The sequence below is a fragment of the Schistocerca americana genome, chromosome X (assembly GCF_021461395.2).
Source record: "Schistocerca americana isolate TAMUIC-IGC-003095 chromosome X, iqSchAmer2.1, whole genome shotgun sequence".
NCBI classification, from domain to species: Eukaryota; Metazoa; Arthropoda; class Insecta; order Orthoptera; family Acrididae; genus Schistocerca; species Schistocerca americana.
Window position 1 is genome coordinate 669,957,685 of NC_060130.1, and position 16,321 is coordinate 669,974,005.

Genomic DNA, 16,321 nt, shown 5'->3' on the forward strand with positions numbered 1-16,321 from the left:
CTCTCTTTGGCACATGTCCCTGTGAATTGTCTATACGGTGTTAAGGTACTGCCCCGTGGCCCACGATATCGCTAGAGCTGTCCCTGATTGAACATGTGTGGGACCAGTTCAGACATCAACTCCTTCCTAATGACATTATCCAGAATATCAAGGAGCATTTGCAACGGTTGTCACTGAAACATTACAGACACTCTCAACCAATGAAGTTTCATTTTGTTTCCTCTGTCCTGGGTGCTTCACTCTTTTTGTCAGAGAGTGTGGTTTGCTCGAGCCTTGCTGTTGTATTGCATATAGTTCTGTGTTTGGGAATTTGCATGATAGTACAACAAATTCTTATTGATGTCCACAATACTAATTGTTGTTATGTTGACTTGAATCATGTTGATCTAGTAACTAGTGTTGTATTAGGATTTGATAAAGATATTCCTAGTGATGGCTATAATGAGAAGAGTGTGCTGAGGAATTTTTTACAGCCACTGGCCTATGCATCACATGGATGGCAAGATCATGGTGTGATAGGGCATTATGTTTTGTCAGGAAAGTTTCTTATTTTGGGTGGAGGGTGGAGGGGGGGGGGGGGGGGGAGGAGGAGGAGGAGGAGGAGGAGGAGGAGGAGGAGGAGGTTGTCATGAGGGCTTTAGATCCCAGCATGGGTAAATATGAAACTGAAGACCCTGGTAGGGAGTTGTTGATATATTCCAGACCAGTATAGTACCCTCTGTTGTTCATATGTATGAAAGTTATGGTAGAATGTAAATAATTCACCGAATAGCGGAAGTGTTGCATTGTCAACAGAGAAAGAGAAAGAAAACTTGCTAGCTTTTGGAATAAATCCTTTGCCAAGCTATACCCCTCCCCCCCCCCCCCCCTCCAAACACACAACACACACACACACACACACACACACACACACACACATACATACGTAACATCATCTCCTATGTATATGACATGGCTGCTTCCATGCCCACCTGGCAGCAAACCTAAAAGCTATTTTATCTGTAATTCTTTCTGTTTCAGAAGTGCCGATAACTGTTCCATATTTGATAGGCATATTCACAAAGCAAGCATGGGTGCTGTTTATACGCTGCTTTCATGGAATCCATGGAGCATCAACCCACTGTTATGAATTTCTGACTACATTACAGGAAATTTCTATCTGTAGCCACCTATGCAATAATGTTAAAAGCAGAGCTGCATTCTCAGTTCAGTCATGATAGGACAATCTTGCTTGTGTACTCTGACCATTCTTTAAACATGCCACAAGGGACCATTTCCAGCTTACTCTGTGCGCATGTTTCACTTTATGGCAAGAAAGGTTGTCAGTAAGGGAAGTTGCTTGCCAAACTGGCATACACTACAGTGATGTCATTCGAACACTCACCACTATCATGGAATACAAAACAGTGGTTACTGCAGAAGCCGCCCGCGAGTAATTTTAGATTTAGTGCAGTACAGGTGAGGTTGCACTCCTGCATATGTTTTTAATTCATTATTTTATGATATTTTAACTGAGAACCACAACTCTACAGCTGTCTTTACAGATGGGTTGAAACAGGGGGTTCTGTTACCTGCTACTTTGTTTTCCCTGACAGTGTTCTCAAAGTCTGACTGACTCAAGAGTTTACTGTCTTCGATGCAGAATTATATGTGATCTTGCAGGCACTGAAGCAGGTGAGACATGATTCGAGTACTAAATTCCTTGTCTGTTCTGATTCTCTGAGTGCCCTTCACTCTCTACTACACTTGTACACAGCAGATAAAATAGCCCAGAATATCCAGGACACCCTCTTCCAACTACAACAGCTGGGGAAGACGGTGTCTTTCTGCTAGGTGCAAGGACACAGGGGTATTGTGGGGAATGAAAGAGTAGATATAGCAGCCAAGGAGGCATTTCAGGATGCTCAGTGTACCATCTCCCTGCACATTATCACCTCGCTGTTGAGATACGGAGTCTTGCGTGAATGGAAAGACAAGTGGCTGGAATTGACTGATAATAAGATGCGTCTTGTAAAGCCCACTACGCTGCTGTGGTGTACCTCCTTCCACCCATGAAGACGGGCTGAGGTCTTGCTTACCCACCTTCACACAGGTCACAGTCCTACGATGCATGGCTTCTTGCTCCAGCGAGAGGACCCTCCAATGATGCTTGTGGCATACAGATCACTGTGTGCCACATTTTATTAGACTGTGTTTTATTTTCCGACAAGCGAGCAGCAGTGGATCTGGTGACAGATCTGCCCTCTGTTTTAGGTAACATTCAAATGAATGTGGTGAGAGTTTTAAGGTTTTGTGATGTGTCTGACATTTTTCTGAAAATTTTAACGAGATGTTTTTAACATGTTAACAGGATGACCCGCTCACCCATGTTTTTTGTAAGTGGTCAGCCAGTCACATTTCCCTGAGCCTTTCTTTTAACTCCTCTGTTGTTTTATTTCTGTTTTAATCCCATGTGTAGCTCCTTTTACCTTTTCGTCATTGTCTTAGTGCGTGTGAGATAAGAGTTATTGTGTGAATCAATGCAAGTAGTGAGGTGAGAGTGAGTGCATCGTTGTCATTTTATAGGTTTCCTCCTCAATGTATGATAGCATTTTCGTAATTTCATCTACATTCGTTTCTTTTAGTGTGCGTAAGGGCACTGCTAACATCACTGTTGAGCTCTCGTAAGCTTCAGACAGACACGCCTGCATGTCTTCTGTCAGCTCATATTGCATCTGAAGATAAGTAGATACATATTAGCAATGGGTACTACTGACAAATATTAAAAACTAGTAGAGTAAATAAACAATAAAATATTTATCTTTAGTAATGGCAAAGGTAGCATGGTGTCTGGTAGACTCCAGCACTGCAGTTTCGGTAATAAACTCTTTCCTCCAGCACTGTACTTCACCTGATGTGTTGTTGATCAGCAAGATGTGTTTGCATTTAGTTAACTGGAGGACAGACCACACCACAAGTTCGCCAGTGTATCTGATCAACAATACCGAGTAAATGAAGCGTGGCTGGCAACTGTGAGAAGCCACACAACCACTCCAGGGTTAATAAATATTTATGTTAGGAACAATCAGCTGTTGGGAGCACACAGACATAAAAACAAAGAGCCTTATTTATTTCAGTAAAGTTACACTTTTTACAAAGCGATCTAAGAATAAAATTCAAATACAATTTGAACAAAAGGATTATGGAAGGCTGTTGTGACACTATAGTGTGGGCACACGTAATCAAACAGCGCGTGATACATGCGCCTCGACAGCCGGACTAGAGATGTCACCTCACAACCTGGACCGACTGGTTGGTTAGTGATGTGCCGTGTTCATAACAGCCCAATATACACTGATCCGCCAGAACATTATGACCACCTCCCTACTATCAATATAATCCCACCCAGGTGACAGCAGCATCACCTAGTGAGGGATGATTGCTAGTCAGACACACACATGGTGCATGTAGTATCAGTGAGCATACTGTCCACGTGTAGAATGTGGGAGGTATGCAATCTATCAGAGTTTGATCGAGGGCAGATTGTGATGGCCCGGAGGTTCAGCACAAGCATTTCAGAAACTGCATGCCTTGGGTGTTCAAGGAGTGCTGGGATCATTGTCTTCAACACATGGCAAAAGCAAGGTGACATCATATCAAGATGTTGTGGGGTTGTGCGACCACCCCTTCCGGGTGTCAGACGTTGTACGCTGGGCAGACTGGCAAAAACAGGATAGGCAGTGAACTGTGGTGGAACTAACGTCACACTTCACTGCTACGCAGAGTACAAGTGTGTCTGAACACACAGTGCACCAAACACTCCTAATGAAGCCAAACACTCATAATGATGGAACTCCACAGCCAACAACCTATACATGAGCCAATTTTAACACCGTGACATCGGCAGCTACGATGAAATGAGCACGTGACCATCGGCACTGTACATTGACACAGTGGCAGAGTGTTGCACTGTCTGATGAATCCCAGTACCTTCATCATGCCGATGGCGAGACACCAAATCTGTCACCTTCCAGGTCAATAGCTTCTTGACACCTATACTGCAGTATAGAGACAAGCTGATGGTGGCTCCATTATGCTTGGGGAACATTCACATAGGCATCCATGGGTCCAATGGAGCTCATGCAAAGCAACTGACGGCCAAAGATATGTATATTGGTTGCAGACCACGTACACCCCCTTCGTGACGATCATGTTTCACAATGGCTGTGGCATTTTTCAGCAAGATCATGTGCCCTGTCACAAGGCCAGGAGTGTGATGGCGTGGTTTGAGGAACACAATGGTGAGTTGCAATTGTGTTGGTCCCCAATTCACCAGATCTGAACCCAAATGAACACACCTGGGATGTGATTGAACAAGGCGTCAGAGCTCACCCCCCCCCCCCCCCCCCCCCCCCCCCCGAATTTGTGGGAATTAGGTGACGTGTGTGTAAAGATGTGCTAGCTCCCTCCAGCAACCTACCAAAACCTACTATTTTCCACGCCATAATATGTTGCCGCTATTATCTATGCAAAAGGTGGACATACTGGCTATTAGGTACCAGTAGGTGTTCATAAGATTCTGGATGGTCGGTGTAATCCTGGCATGCCAGGTCCTCGGCCTCACTTATGTTTACTTGCTTATTATATGCTTACCTATGGGACTATATATTGATGTGTTCTATAGTTATGAGACTTTGTACTGTTCCATACTTCATTCAGTGTTATTATGGATCTCTCTATGTGGAAGCTGAAGAAAACTTAGTTGGTGTTACTTCCGATATTGTGTCTGCACAATGGCACAACGTACTTGGCAATGAGTGGGGTATTCTACTCCACGTGTTTCATTTATTTGGTTCAATACACAGCCAACATGCCAGTGGGAGAAGTTCTTTAATGTCTTGTTGAACAACAGCGAGTTCTCGCCGACCAGCTGCAGGCTCTCGCCGTGGCACTAAACAATTTGGCAGCCCTGTTTCCTTGTGTGATGAGTCTATGGAAGATTGGGATGCTCATGAAAAACGCCTTTGCCAACCCCAGCATGTGTAAGGGTTTCTTTCTGTTGTGGATTTCTCCTCATGTTTATCATGCTGTGTGTCAGCTAGCACCTCCTCAGCAACCTGCCAATCCCTTTTTTGATAAAATGTGACAGTTGCTCTCTAATTATCATTGCAAACCTACTCGTGTTGGGTTCTACAGTTGTTAAAAGCGGCTGAAACAGTCAACAGAGCTCGGGCAGCTGGAAAGTAATGGGCTTAGCCGTCACTGCCAGCTTGTTACAGAGGCCCACTGGGATTCATATACTGGCACCATGGTTTGTGATGCTATACCTGGCTCCTGATAGGGAAGTTTGTGAACCTGCTTTACAATGTGAAAATGCCTCTCTCGCAGAAGTTATGAACATTGCTCAGTCTACGGCAGCAGGAAATCAGATGGAAACATGGAGTCCTTGTGTCTAGAGCCTGAGGTGCAACTGCACCTCCACACTTACGAAGGAAGCTGAGTTTTCACAGGATATATAAATATCAGTGACATTTACGCAGCACTGCAACTGAAGGTGCACTGATCTTTACAATGTACCACTACATTGTAACATTGTTGGAAATACGTATAAACACAGAAATTAAATGCAAATGTGAAAATGGAATCTTTTACTTACTATATTGCGTATTTGTTCTGTGCTGATGACATCAATTAAACCCAAAATCGCACTTGAATGGCGTGAGGCCACTTTCTACTGTTTTTCATCATGCGTCTAGCAGAAAATAAAACTTTTAAGAAAAAGGGAAACACACAGTACTGCATAATTCAAGTTCTTCAAATTTATTTAGGGATAATATTAATTTTTATGTCGCTGACTGAAGATTTGTAGCAATACCATAATTACAATGTGGACTGCAAAACACTAAGAAAGCTCACAAAAAATTTACCAAAGATAAATTTGCCTTGCAAAAAAGGCAATATCTGTTGCCTGTCTCGTAACACAGAAACAGTAATGTCTTGTCTTAGCTGTACATGGTTTCTCAAAGTGCTTTATGATGCACTAGTTTTCGCCTTTTCTTTGTACAGAACAGCCATTTCTGAGGCTGTATGCTTTGTCCCCTTCTTGGTGGAGCACTGCAGGGACAAATTCTTTGATGATATATGTAGGAGTCAACAGCAGCTGAAACAGGTTTCAGGATTGACATCTGGCGTTTTAAAATCTCCAGCTGCCTTGGAGAAGATGTGTCAATCAGATAGGTGAATTTTCTCTTAATTTTTCTCCTCCTGTTGATTTAAATCTAAGGGCTCAATATTGTCTCTGCTTAGATAGCCCAGTATACTTTGTTTCTCACTTACTGATTCCTGTTCTTCGTAAATATGGAATGCACTCTCATGGATGTCATCATTGACTTCACGGAAGTCATAGACGTTCGCTGAACAGGATGGCTGTCTTATTTTGCGTAGGTAGACAGACTGAATATGTTTACATATGTTCCATCTGATATTGGAATCTACACGCGAGCATGGATATTGATACATGCAAGCTTGACATCCAATACGAATCAATTTGAAGCTGCAGTCGTGCAGACTTTTCTGAATAGAAAGTGTCATCCATCTTAGAAGCAGATGGCACAAGCCAGCCTTCTCGTGTTCATGAACCACCTCTGTATTCAAGTCATGCTTTGTGTGAATATCCTGGAGTTTGCTAAAAGGTTTTGTCAGAATAATGAGTCCATCATTTCTTTTTGTCCCTGATGAAGCTCATTAATGCATGAATGGATTTGTCAAGATGAATTCTATTTTTACCATGCAAATATATCCATTTTATTGTTCAGTACAGTCTTTCAACATGCATGTTTGTGTTGATGCCGCTGTTGGTTCTGTAACAGCATGCCATGTGCATGTTGGCTTAATGGACGTTCTTTTTTATACAAACCAAACTCAGCTGTAACAGAATCTTAAAACTGTCATTCCAGTGCTCAAATGTTATAACGCCACCTTCGTGCATCAAAATCCTCACTGGCTTATAAGTGTCAGCTTGTCTTTCCTTTGATTTGATTTTAGAACATATATTTTTCCTCCATGTCCTGTCAGTGTACCATGACCAATAGTCTTCTCACAGGTTCTTCCACGTGCGAAAGTAAAGCATTATAAAACGACTCGGCTAGATCTGCCATAAGCACATGAGGACGTATTTTCCCCACTTAATCTATATTTCATTAAAAAATAGTAGAACCTCTTGATCAGACCTGTTTGAAATAAGGAAAGCACAAGGAAAACCATGTCTCATGTTGTCAAGCACAAGAAGTGTAGTTAACTCAACCACTAGTTCCATCGATGCAAATACTGTCACTGCTGCACTTATTCAGAATTTCACATTGAAGATTGTTCATAATGATGACAAAGTGTTTTCTCAGGAGTAAATGATGTTGGCTGCTTGTATCTTGTGGTTTATAGATCATCATCGCTAGCACTGGTTTCGTTTATCCACGCTTGTACACTGGTGCCATCACCTCACGACCTCGGAACATAAATTATTATACTACTCAGTGATACAAATATCTTTTTTGTTAGCAGATGGGTACACACTAGCTTGGAATTAAATAAAGTGGCTCTTTCTTTGTCGAGTATCATGTGGAAAGTAATTCTGTTTGTGATGTCGACAGCTAACGTGTTTCTTTCTTCTTCTGTCATATCTAAATTTTTGTAACAGATCGTACAGATACGCCAGCATACTAGGCAACGAGAAGATAACCTTGTTAACATGATTAACCACATATTTCACTTTGCATCATCCATCTCCAGCTTCAATTAGTTCAATACTGGAACAATAGACACCACATATTATGTTAGTTCCTTGAATTTTCATGTGGTGTATGCCCTACTTTTAGATACATATTGCCCTGACCAATGGCATACAAAGAAATGCCAAGTGACGTCTGAAGTACTATACAACCCACACTTTTTGACGTATAGAGACAATGTGTTTCTCTGTCTGCTTCTTCCAGTCACCCAATTCCTGAAAAGACGCAAATTCAGTCTCTTTTGATGCGATCGACATAGCATGTTTCACTGACAAGTGATCATAATAGCGTTTCTTCGAAAGGACTGAAGTATCACACATTGGGCATTTCATTTTCATACAACTAATTTTCAATGCAACTTCGTTTCGTTCATGGCACATTAAATTGTGCCCATAGTCGAATTGTTTGCCGCATAAGCTACACAAATATTTATAAAACTATTGCACTTTTAATTGTGGAGCAACATCACTTAACTTTCCCGGATGTGCCTGTGATATGTGTTTCCTCAGACTCTAGTTATGGCCATTGCTTCTTCCACAATCTGAAGATGCATATTTATTTTCTTGATTCATCATATTTATGATGGTACTGTCCTAGTTCAAGGAGGAGAAAACCTTCACACTTTCACACCACCTCAAAAATTTCACACGATGCTAAGAAAACCAACTGATCGCACACTTTTACTTGGCTCATGAGAAGAGGATGCTGGGAGTGGAAGCTTGTGACTGGCTGTTGAGACAGGCCTCGCCTCCTTCTCCTAGAGCAACCAACTTAGGCTAGGCGCAAATTAAGACGCGTATAGCACGTGTGACGTGACACGACACTACAGCGCGACACGCACGTGTCCAGCGCATATTGCGACGCGTACACCATACTTCGCATGCGCCAACTGGCAACGCTCTGTGCTGACAGAACCGAAGCGCGCGCAACCTGTTATCTTTCTCAAACGATTTTACAGAAACTATTCACTGAAAATATATGATTTTTGCCTTACTTGTAGCATTATACGTCAGCTTCGTGACCAAGTGCCCATCAACTCGCTAATGACCATTATTATTGTGATGTACACATATTAATAAGACACTACGCAAAACTCAAAAAGTTTGCAACGAAAATTAGGGGTCGCTATGATTTTGCGTTTGGTGCGTATTACACCATATGTTGCTGCGTATGAAATTTAGCTAACATGTTGTATTTTTGTTTAGACTTGGGAGGAGGTCTCTATCTGCCTCGAGAAAATGGATCCTAACAAGGGAACCTCCCCATCGCACCCCCTTCAGATTTAGTTATAAGTTGGCAGAGTGGATAGGCCTTGAAAAACTGAACACAGACCAATCGAGAAAACAGGAAGAAGTTGTGTGGCATTATGAAAAAAATATGCAAACTGAGTAGTCCATGTGGAAGATATGCAACTTTAAGAGTGATGCGCAGCCAGGAGCGCCGTGGTCCTGTGGTTAATGTGTGCAGCTGCGGAACGAGAGGTCTTTGGTCAAGTCTTCCCTCATGTAAAAATTTTAATTTTTTGTTTTGAGACAATTATTATCTGTCCGTCCGATGCGATCACTTTTTTGGGAGTGATAATCACATTCACAAGAAAACCTAAATCGGGCAAGGTAGAAGAATCTTTTTACCCATTCGCCAAGTGTACAAGTTAGATGGGTCGACAACATATTACTGTCATGTGACGCACATGCCGTCACCAGTGTCGTATAGAAAATATCAGACGTGTTTTCCTGTGGAGGAATCGGTTGACCTATGACCTTGCGATCAAATGTTTCGGTTCCCATTGGAGAGGCACGTCCTTTCGTCTACTGATCGCACGGATTTGCGGTGCGGTCATAAAACAGACACTAAACTTATTACAGTGAACGGAGACGTCAATGAACGAACGGACATATCATAACTTTGCGAAGATAAAGAAAGTAAATTTTTCACTCGAGGGAGGACTTGAACCAAGGACCTCTCATTCCGTAGCTGCTCACGCTAACCACGGAACCACGGCGCTCCTGAGCTCGCACTATCCTTGATGTTGCCTATCTTGCGCATGGACTACTCAGTTTGTATATTTTGCTTATTTTTTTCATAGTTCCACACAACTTCTTCCTGTTTTCTCGATTGATCTGTGTTCAGTTTTTCAAGGCCTATCCACTGTTCCAACTTATAACTAAATCTGAGGGGGGTACGATGGGGAGGTTCCCTTGTGAGTAGCGCGCTCACTCCCGATCTCACGCCCGCGAGAATGAAATACTCGCAACATCTCTCATATCTCCTAAACCGCTCGAGACATCGAAACGAAAGTTTGGCGAATGATAGCACACGAGGAAGAGAGTGTTTTGCCAATTCTTAGACACACAGAACTTTCTTATCTATGGCGATATATCAGTACTTATACTTCCCTTTTTATTTATTTCACTCCAGTGACTGTAATTTTTTAAGAGTTATCGACATCCAGCGAAACAAGAGCTTCCTAGTATGAAAATAAACATGAAATTTCTTCTTTTATGTTACTGCATACTGACACTATGGGGTTTTTCGTAAGCTTGTTTAATGAGGCACTCCGTTTCGGGATTCTGTCTCAATAGCTGCTGTGAGAGGAGTTTGGCAAATTACACTGTGACAAAGGAAATACAATTAAACCATTCACCAAGAAAAATGTGGCAGTTACTCACAAACGGTGATGCTTCTTCGAATGAGAAAAGATTAACAACTCTCACAAAAATAGATTGCCAATTCCGTTGGAATTTTGGTGGAATCCACGTAACCCATCGTATTTTTAACACTGAGCGACTGGATTGGAAACTTACCAAAGGATTTTATTCCTTCTCTTGGTCTGAGCAGTATTAAAATAATGACGAGCGTTCCTTCAGGCGGAATGATAGGCAAATGCCAGATACTGGTTACTCACCTACGGCTTGCCAAACTGACAATGTGTGATCGCGAATAAAATAGTTGTTATTGAGACTGACCTGTTGCGCAGCACAATGGTCAGTGTATCGTCAGCAGCGGAGGATAATGAGCGCGACAGGAATGCACAAGCTAGCCATGTGTGCCTTGTGAGTTAGAGTTCGAAAAACATTGTCATGAAAGTAGATCTGCCTTTGTCAGCAGTACATTCCAACAAATTAAATATATCTAATCACAACACTCTTTCAGGATATTCCTACTTTCGTAATAATACCGAGCATTTTCTTCATCTGTTTAGCCTGTTGTATAATTAGTTTATTAATGCTGATAATGCGCATGCAGCAATTGAAATGCTTTTTCTCATCACGGCGAACCAATTAAAACATTGTTATTTGTGACTGCTTTTCGACTGTTTCTAGTTTGCAGTGGAAATGTGATGTTCACATGCATGTAGTACAGTGTGTCGTATTACATTATTACATCAATATCAGAGTAATCACAGTGAGACTTCTATAATTCAGATCTTGGACGCTTTTTACCAGGAGCACAAAGGGATCACACCTGTGGAGATTATCCCTTTCTAAATTTTTGTAACAGATCGTACAGATATGCCAGCATACTAGGCAGCGAGAAGATAACCTTGTTTTACTTTCCTACCTTGATTCTTAATCACATGATATTATAATATTCCTTGTTTCCTTATTCATTACCCTCTGTCCCTTCTTGCGATCTGACAACATCGCGGAGGCATATGATACAATTCCAGCGGCCAATGGCTCATCAGTTACTGAAGTATGCATTTTTCTTGACAGAAGAAAAACAAAACAAAACCATACAGATATAAATAACAGAAAAGTATAATGTACTAACGAAGAAAGATGGAGCGTTTAAATGGCGAAAAACGAAACACTGCCCAAAGGCAATGAAATTTAGTACACAGTAAGGCAAAATTTATCATATGGAGCAATACCACCACTGCTCATATTCACCGTTCCGATATGAGCATATGGCCGGGCTACTTTTCCGCTCCCCGCCTCAAGGCCGGTTCCCACTAGGGCTGCCGCGCGTCAAAACGGCGCGTCAGCGGCGTGGTTGCCATGGAAATGGCGTCAGCGGCAAGGCGCGGCGGGCTCTGCGTCGCGGTTTGACCATGTCGAACCGCTTCCGCTGCCGCGTGCCGCGCTCCAGGTGCGCGCCGCCAATCACAGAACGCGCTGAGCGTGACGTCAGGTACGGACCCCCGGGCCACACGAACTTTCGCCGAACCGCTGGCGCGGACGCGGCGGCAGCTATGAAATACTTATCATCCGATTCCAAGGAAACTATTCGGTAGAAAAATTTGATTCTTGGGCATGTTACAGCCTGATATCTTCTCTCGATAAAGGACCTAATTTCTTTTCGTTATTCGTCGTGGTTACTTGCTGTGTCGCATTTACGTAAACCTTTACGCGAAATTTGAATGAGTGTGCAGAGGTAAAAACGCATTGCGTGGACTTTGCGTACAGTTCATTTTAGGTAATACATTATTGCGTATGAAATTTAGTCAACATATCGAAATTGTTTTTAAAGCTGAGAGCAGAACGATAGCTATCACCGTTCTCGAGATATTGGATGATATGTCGACGGACGGGCTGTGCGGTGACGCGCGCGGGTCGCTCGCTACGCGACCGATACTTTCGTCCTGCTCGTCGTAAACCATGTGGTGGTATCAACTGCAAATTTCGTAAACGGTTCAAGAAATCGAAACGTGTTTTTTTTTTGCAAACGATAACTTGTAAAAACTCATGTATTTCGTCGCATGATAAATATCCAAAATCTGTTTAACTACCAAGATATGAAAGAAACTAGTTTTTTCGGAAGGGATAGATGAATTTTTTTAAACAGCATTTAATAGCATGTGTAATGAGAACTTAAACCGAGACTAATTTGCTGGTATGTCATAAGATGTAATTTGCTAATTATCTACAGCTATTGATTATTTCCTTTGGAAGTAACAAACGTTTTTTTCTTTATCCAGTGTGCTTGATTGGTTCAAGACGCGTTTCGCCTTTTACTTTAAGGCATCTTCGGTGAAATCTAGAATGATTCAGTTTTGTTTTGATATGTGATACTTGCAGATCATAAAACAATTCACATCTTTTTTTTACGTGAATAACTGATTACTTACAGTGAATCGAGTTTTTGGCGGACATCTGCGTTTCCCCTCACCTGGTCACATGCTGGAGGTTGAACTAAAACTTATATTATGGAACATAACCACATTTTCATGTTCTTTTTTTTTTTTCTTTTGTGACTAGCTGTAGACATTTTACCGAAAACACTGATTTGAAGTCGTAACTACAGTGTGTTCACCTCATGTCCCTTCCTGTTTGGTTTGTTTATGTACATGTTGCCAACCTAAAGAATTATATGCTGAAAACTAATGTTTGTTTATTTTTGTTCTCCTTATATCTGTATGTGTGTGTGGCTAGCCAGTGATAGTTACAGAAAGTTGAAAGTGAATGCAGTAGTTGTCAGACAGTGGTTGAAAGATTTGGTGTTCAGCTGATTTCAGTTTTGGTTTAAATGTTTTGTGCAGTAGTGCATGGAAGAGTAAATTCACTGCTTACATTAATAGATAAAATAGTCGAATAGCATTTCAACAGATGATTATTATCATAATACTATCACCCAACCCCTTTTGTCCTCAATCTTTGATGCCTCATAACATGTACTGTCAACTTACCCCTCTTCCTCCTCTATTTAATTCCGTACCTCTTCTTTAGTTACATGATCCTCTTATCTAATCTTCAGCATTCTTATTGATCACCACGTTTTGAAAGCGTCCATTGTCTTCTTGACAGAACTGTTCATCGCCCACGTTTCACTTACATTCAAGGCTGCACTCCACACAAATACCGCACTCTACACAAATACCTTTGTAAAATAGTACCCAGTAATTAGAATTTATATTCGATGTGAACAAATTTTCTTTTTCAGAACGCTTTTATTGCTATTCACAGTCTTCATTTTATATCCTCTCTACTTCTGCCTTCTCAATTACTGCTTCCCTTTCAAGTCACTCAAGTTTCAGGAATGCAATTTGGTTTCTGTACAAGTTGTAGATAATCTTGTGGCCCTGTGTTTTATCGATGACATCTCCAGAGGTTCAAGGAATGTTTTAATTAAGATTGTCAAAACCTTTCTCTTAACATGCAAATGCTATAAACACAGTTTCGCAGTTCTTCAGTGTGTCTACTTAGCTAAGTGGTAGGATCAGTATTGCCTTGCATGTTCAGACATCTCACAGGAATCTAACATCGTGCTTATGTTAGTTTGTACAACCCCTCCCCCTCTCCTCTCTACAGATTCCTTCCACTTTCTAGCCTTCTCTTATTTGCTTAGTTCTGACTTGCCAAATGAGTTCTTGACAGTTGCTTCTCCTTTGAGCAAAGTTTACTTTGTTCTTTCTCATTTTCATTCTCTTATGTTTTCCAAGTGCAAAATCGCGTTGCAATTTTGGACTTTCTGTCAGCGTCATGTTTAGACATTTCTATTTCCTATGGCCTACTTTATTTGCTGCATTTTTATATTTTTCCCTCGTATCAAATTTAATATATCACGTTTTATCTAACGATTTCTACTGTACCTTCTTCCCGTTCACATACTCTGCTGCACTGACCACTTCTTCTCTCAAAGATATCCATTCGTATTCTAGCGGATTCCTCCCTCTGTTTCAGTCAGTCGTTGCATTACGGTAACTTTAAGATTATCGAATAACTGTGGGTCTTGACTTATTCAAGTTCAATTTCCTTAATTTGCCACCGTTTACTGTTTCTTTAGTTGTAAACCGCAGCTCGTAACCAATAAATTATTGTAGGTTTGCGTCTGCACCAGGAAATGTCTTATAATTTAAAATCTGGTTTCGAAAACTTTGTTCCAAATATGTATTATTCTTTCATGATTCTTAAGCAAGGTGCTGGCGATGATTACATTATGCTCTGTGCGAAATTCTATCTGGTGGCTTCCACTTTCATCCCTTCCCCCCAAGCCTTTGTGTTCTTACTGTTTTCCTGTACCTGCTACCGTATCTACATCTACATCTATACTCCGCGAGCCACCTTACGGTGTGTGGCGGAGGGTACTTATTGTACCACTATCTGATCCCCCCTTCCCTGTTCCATTCCCGAATTGTGCGTGGAAAGAACGACTGCTTGTAAGTCTCCGTATTTGCTCTAATTTCTCGGATCTTTTCGTTGTGATCATTACGCGAGATATATGTGGGCGGTAGTAATATGTTGCCCATCTCTTCCCGGAATGTGCTCTCTCGTAATTTCGATAATAAACCTCTCCGTATTGCGTAACGCCTTTCTTGAAGTGTCCGCCACTGGAGCTTGTTCAGCATCTCCGTAACGCTCTCGCGCTGACTAAATGTCCCCATGACGAATCGCGCTGCTTTTCGCTGGATCATGTCTATCTCTTCTATTAATCCAACCTGGTAAGGGTCCCATACTGATGAGCAATACTCAAGAATCGGACGAACAAGCGTTTTGTAAGCTACTTCTTTCGTCGATGAGTCACATTTTCTTAGAATTCTTCCTATGAATCTCAACCTGGCGCCTGCTTTTCCCACTATTTGTTTTATGTGATCATTCCACTTCAGATCGCTCCGGATAGTAACTCCTAAGTATTTTACGGTCGTTACCGCTTCCAATGATTTACCACCTATGGCATAATCGTACTGGAATGGATTTCTGCCCCTATGTATGCGCATTATATTACATTTATCTACGTTTAGGGAAAGCTGCCAGCTGTCGCACCATGCATTAATCCTCTGCAGGTCCTCCTGGAGTACGTACGAGTCTTCTGATGTTGCTACTTTCTTGTAGACAACCGTGTCATCTGCAAATAGCCTCACGGAGCTACCGATGTTGTCAACTAAGTCATTTATGTATATTGTAAACAATAAAGGTCCTATCACGCTTCCCTGCGGTACTCCCGAAATTACCTCTACATCTGCAGATTTTGAACCGTTAAGAATGACATGTTGTGTTCTTTCTTCTAGGAAATCCTGAATCCAGTCACAAACCTGGTCCGATATTCCGTAAGCTCGTATTTTTTTCACTAAACGTAAGTGCGGAACCGTATCAAGTGCCTTCCTGAAGTCCAGGAATACGGCATCAATCTGCTCGCCAGTGTCTACGGCACTGTGAATTTCTTGGGCAAATAGGGCGAGCTGAGTTTCACATGATCTCTGTTTGCGGAATCCATGTTGGTTATGATGAAGGAGATTTGTATTATCTAAGAACGTCATAATACGAGAACACAAAACATGTTCCATTATCACATTTTAAATTTTTGTCTCGCTTAACTATCTGAATAATCTCTTTTGTCGTACATTGTTTCAACGTGTTAGGAGATAGTGAACAATCATGAACGGTAGTCATGAAATATGTTTATGTTGAAATGAGAAAACACGAATAATGAAATATGTGAAAGAGTACATTGTACAGAAAATGAAAAATTGGTATGTCTTCACCCAACTTCGTCTTTCCTTCATGTAGGTGTAAGATATCGTTATTCAAACACACCGGTCGTTTCGGTGGGTCCCAGCCCGTACCTCAGTGGCTGTCCGTCATTGGCTACCGCTAGCGTCTGCCGCTTCCAGGTGGGAA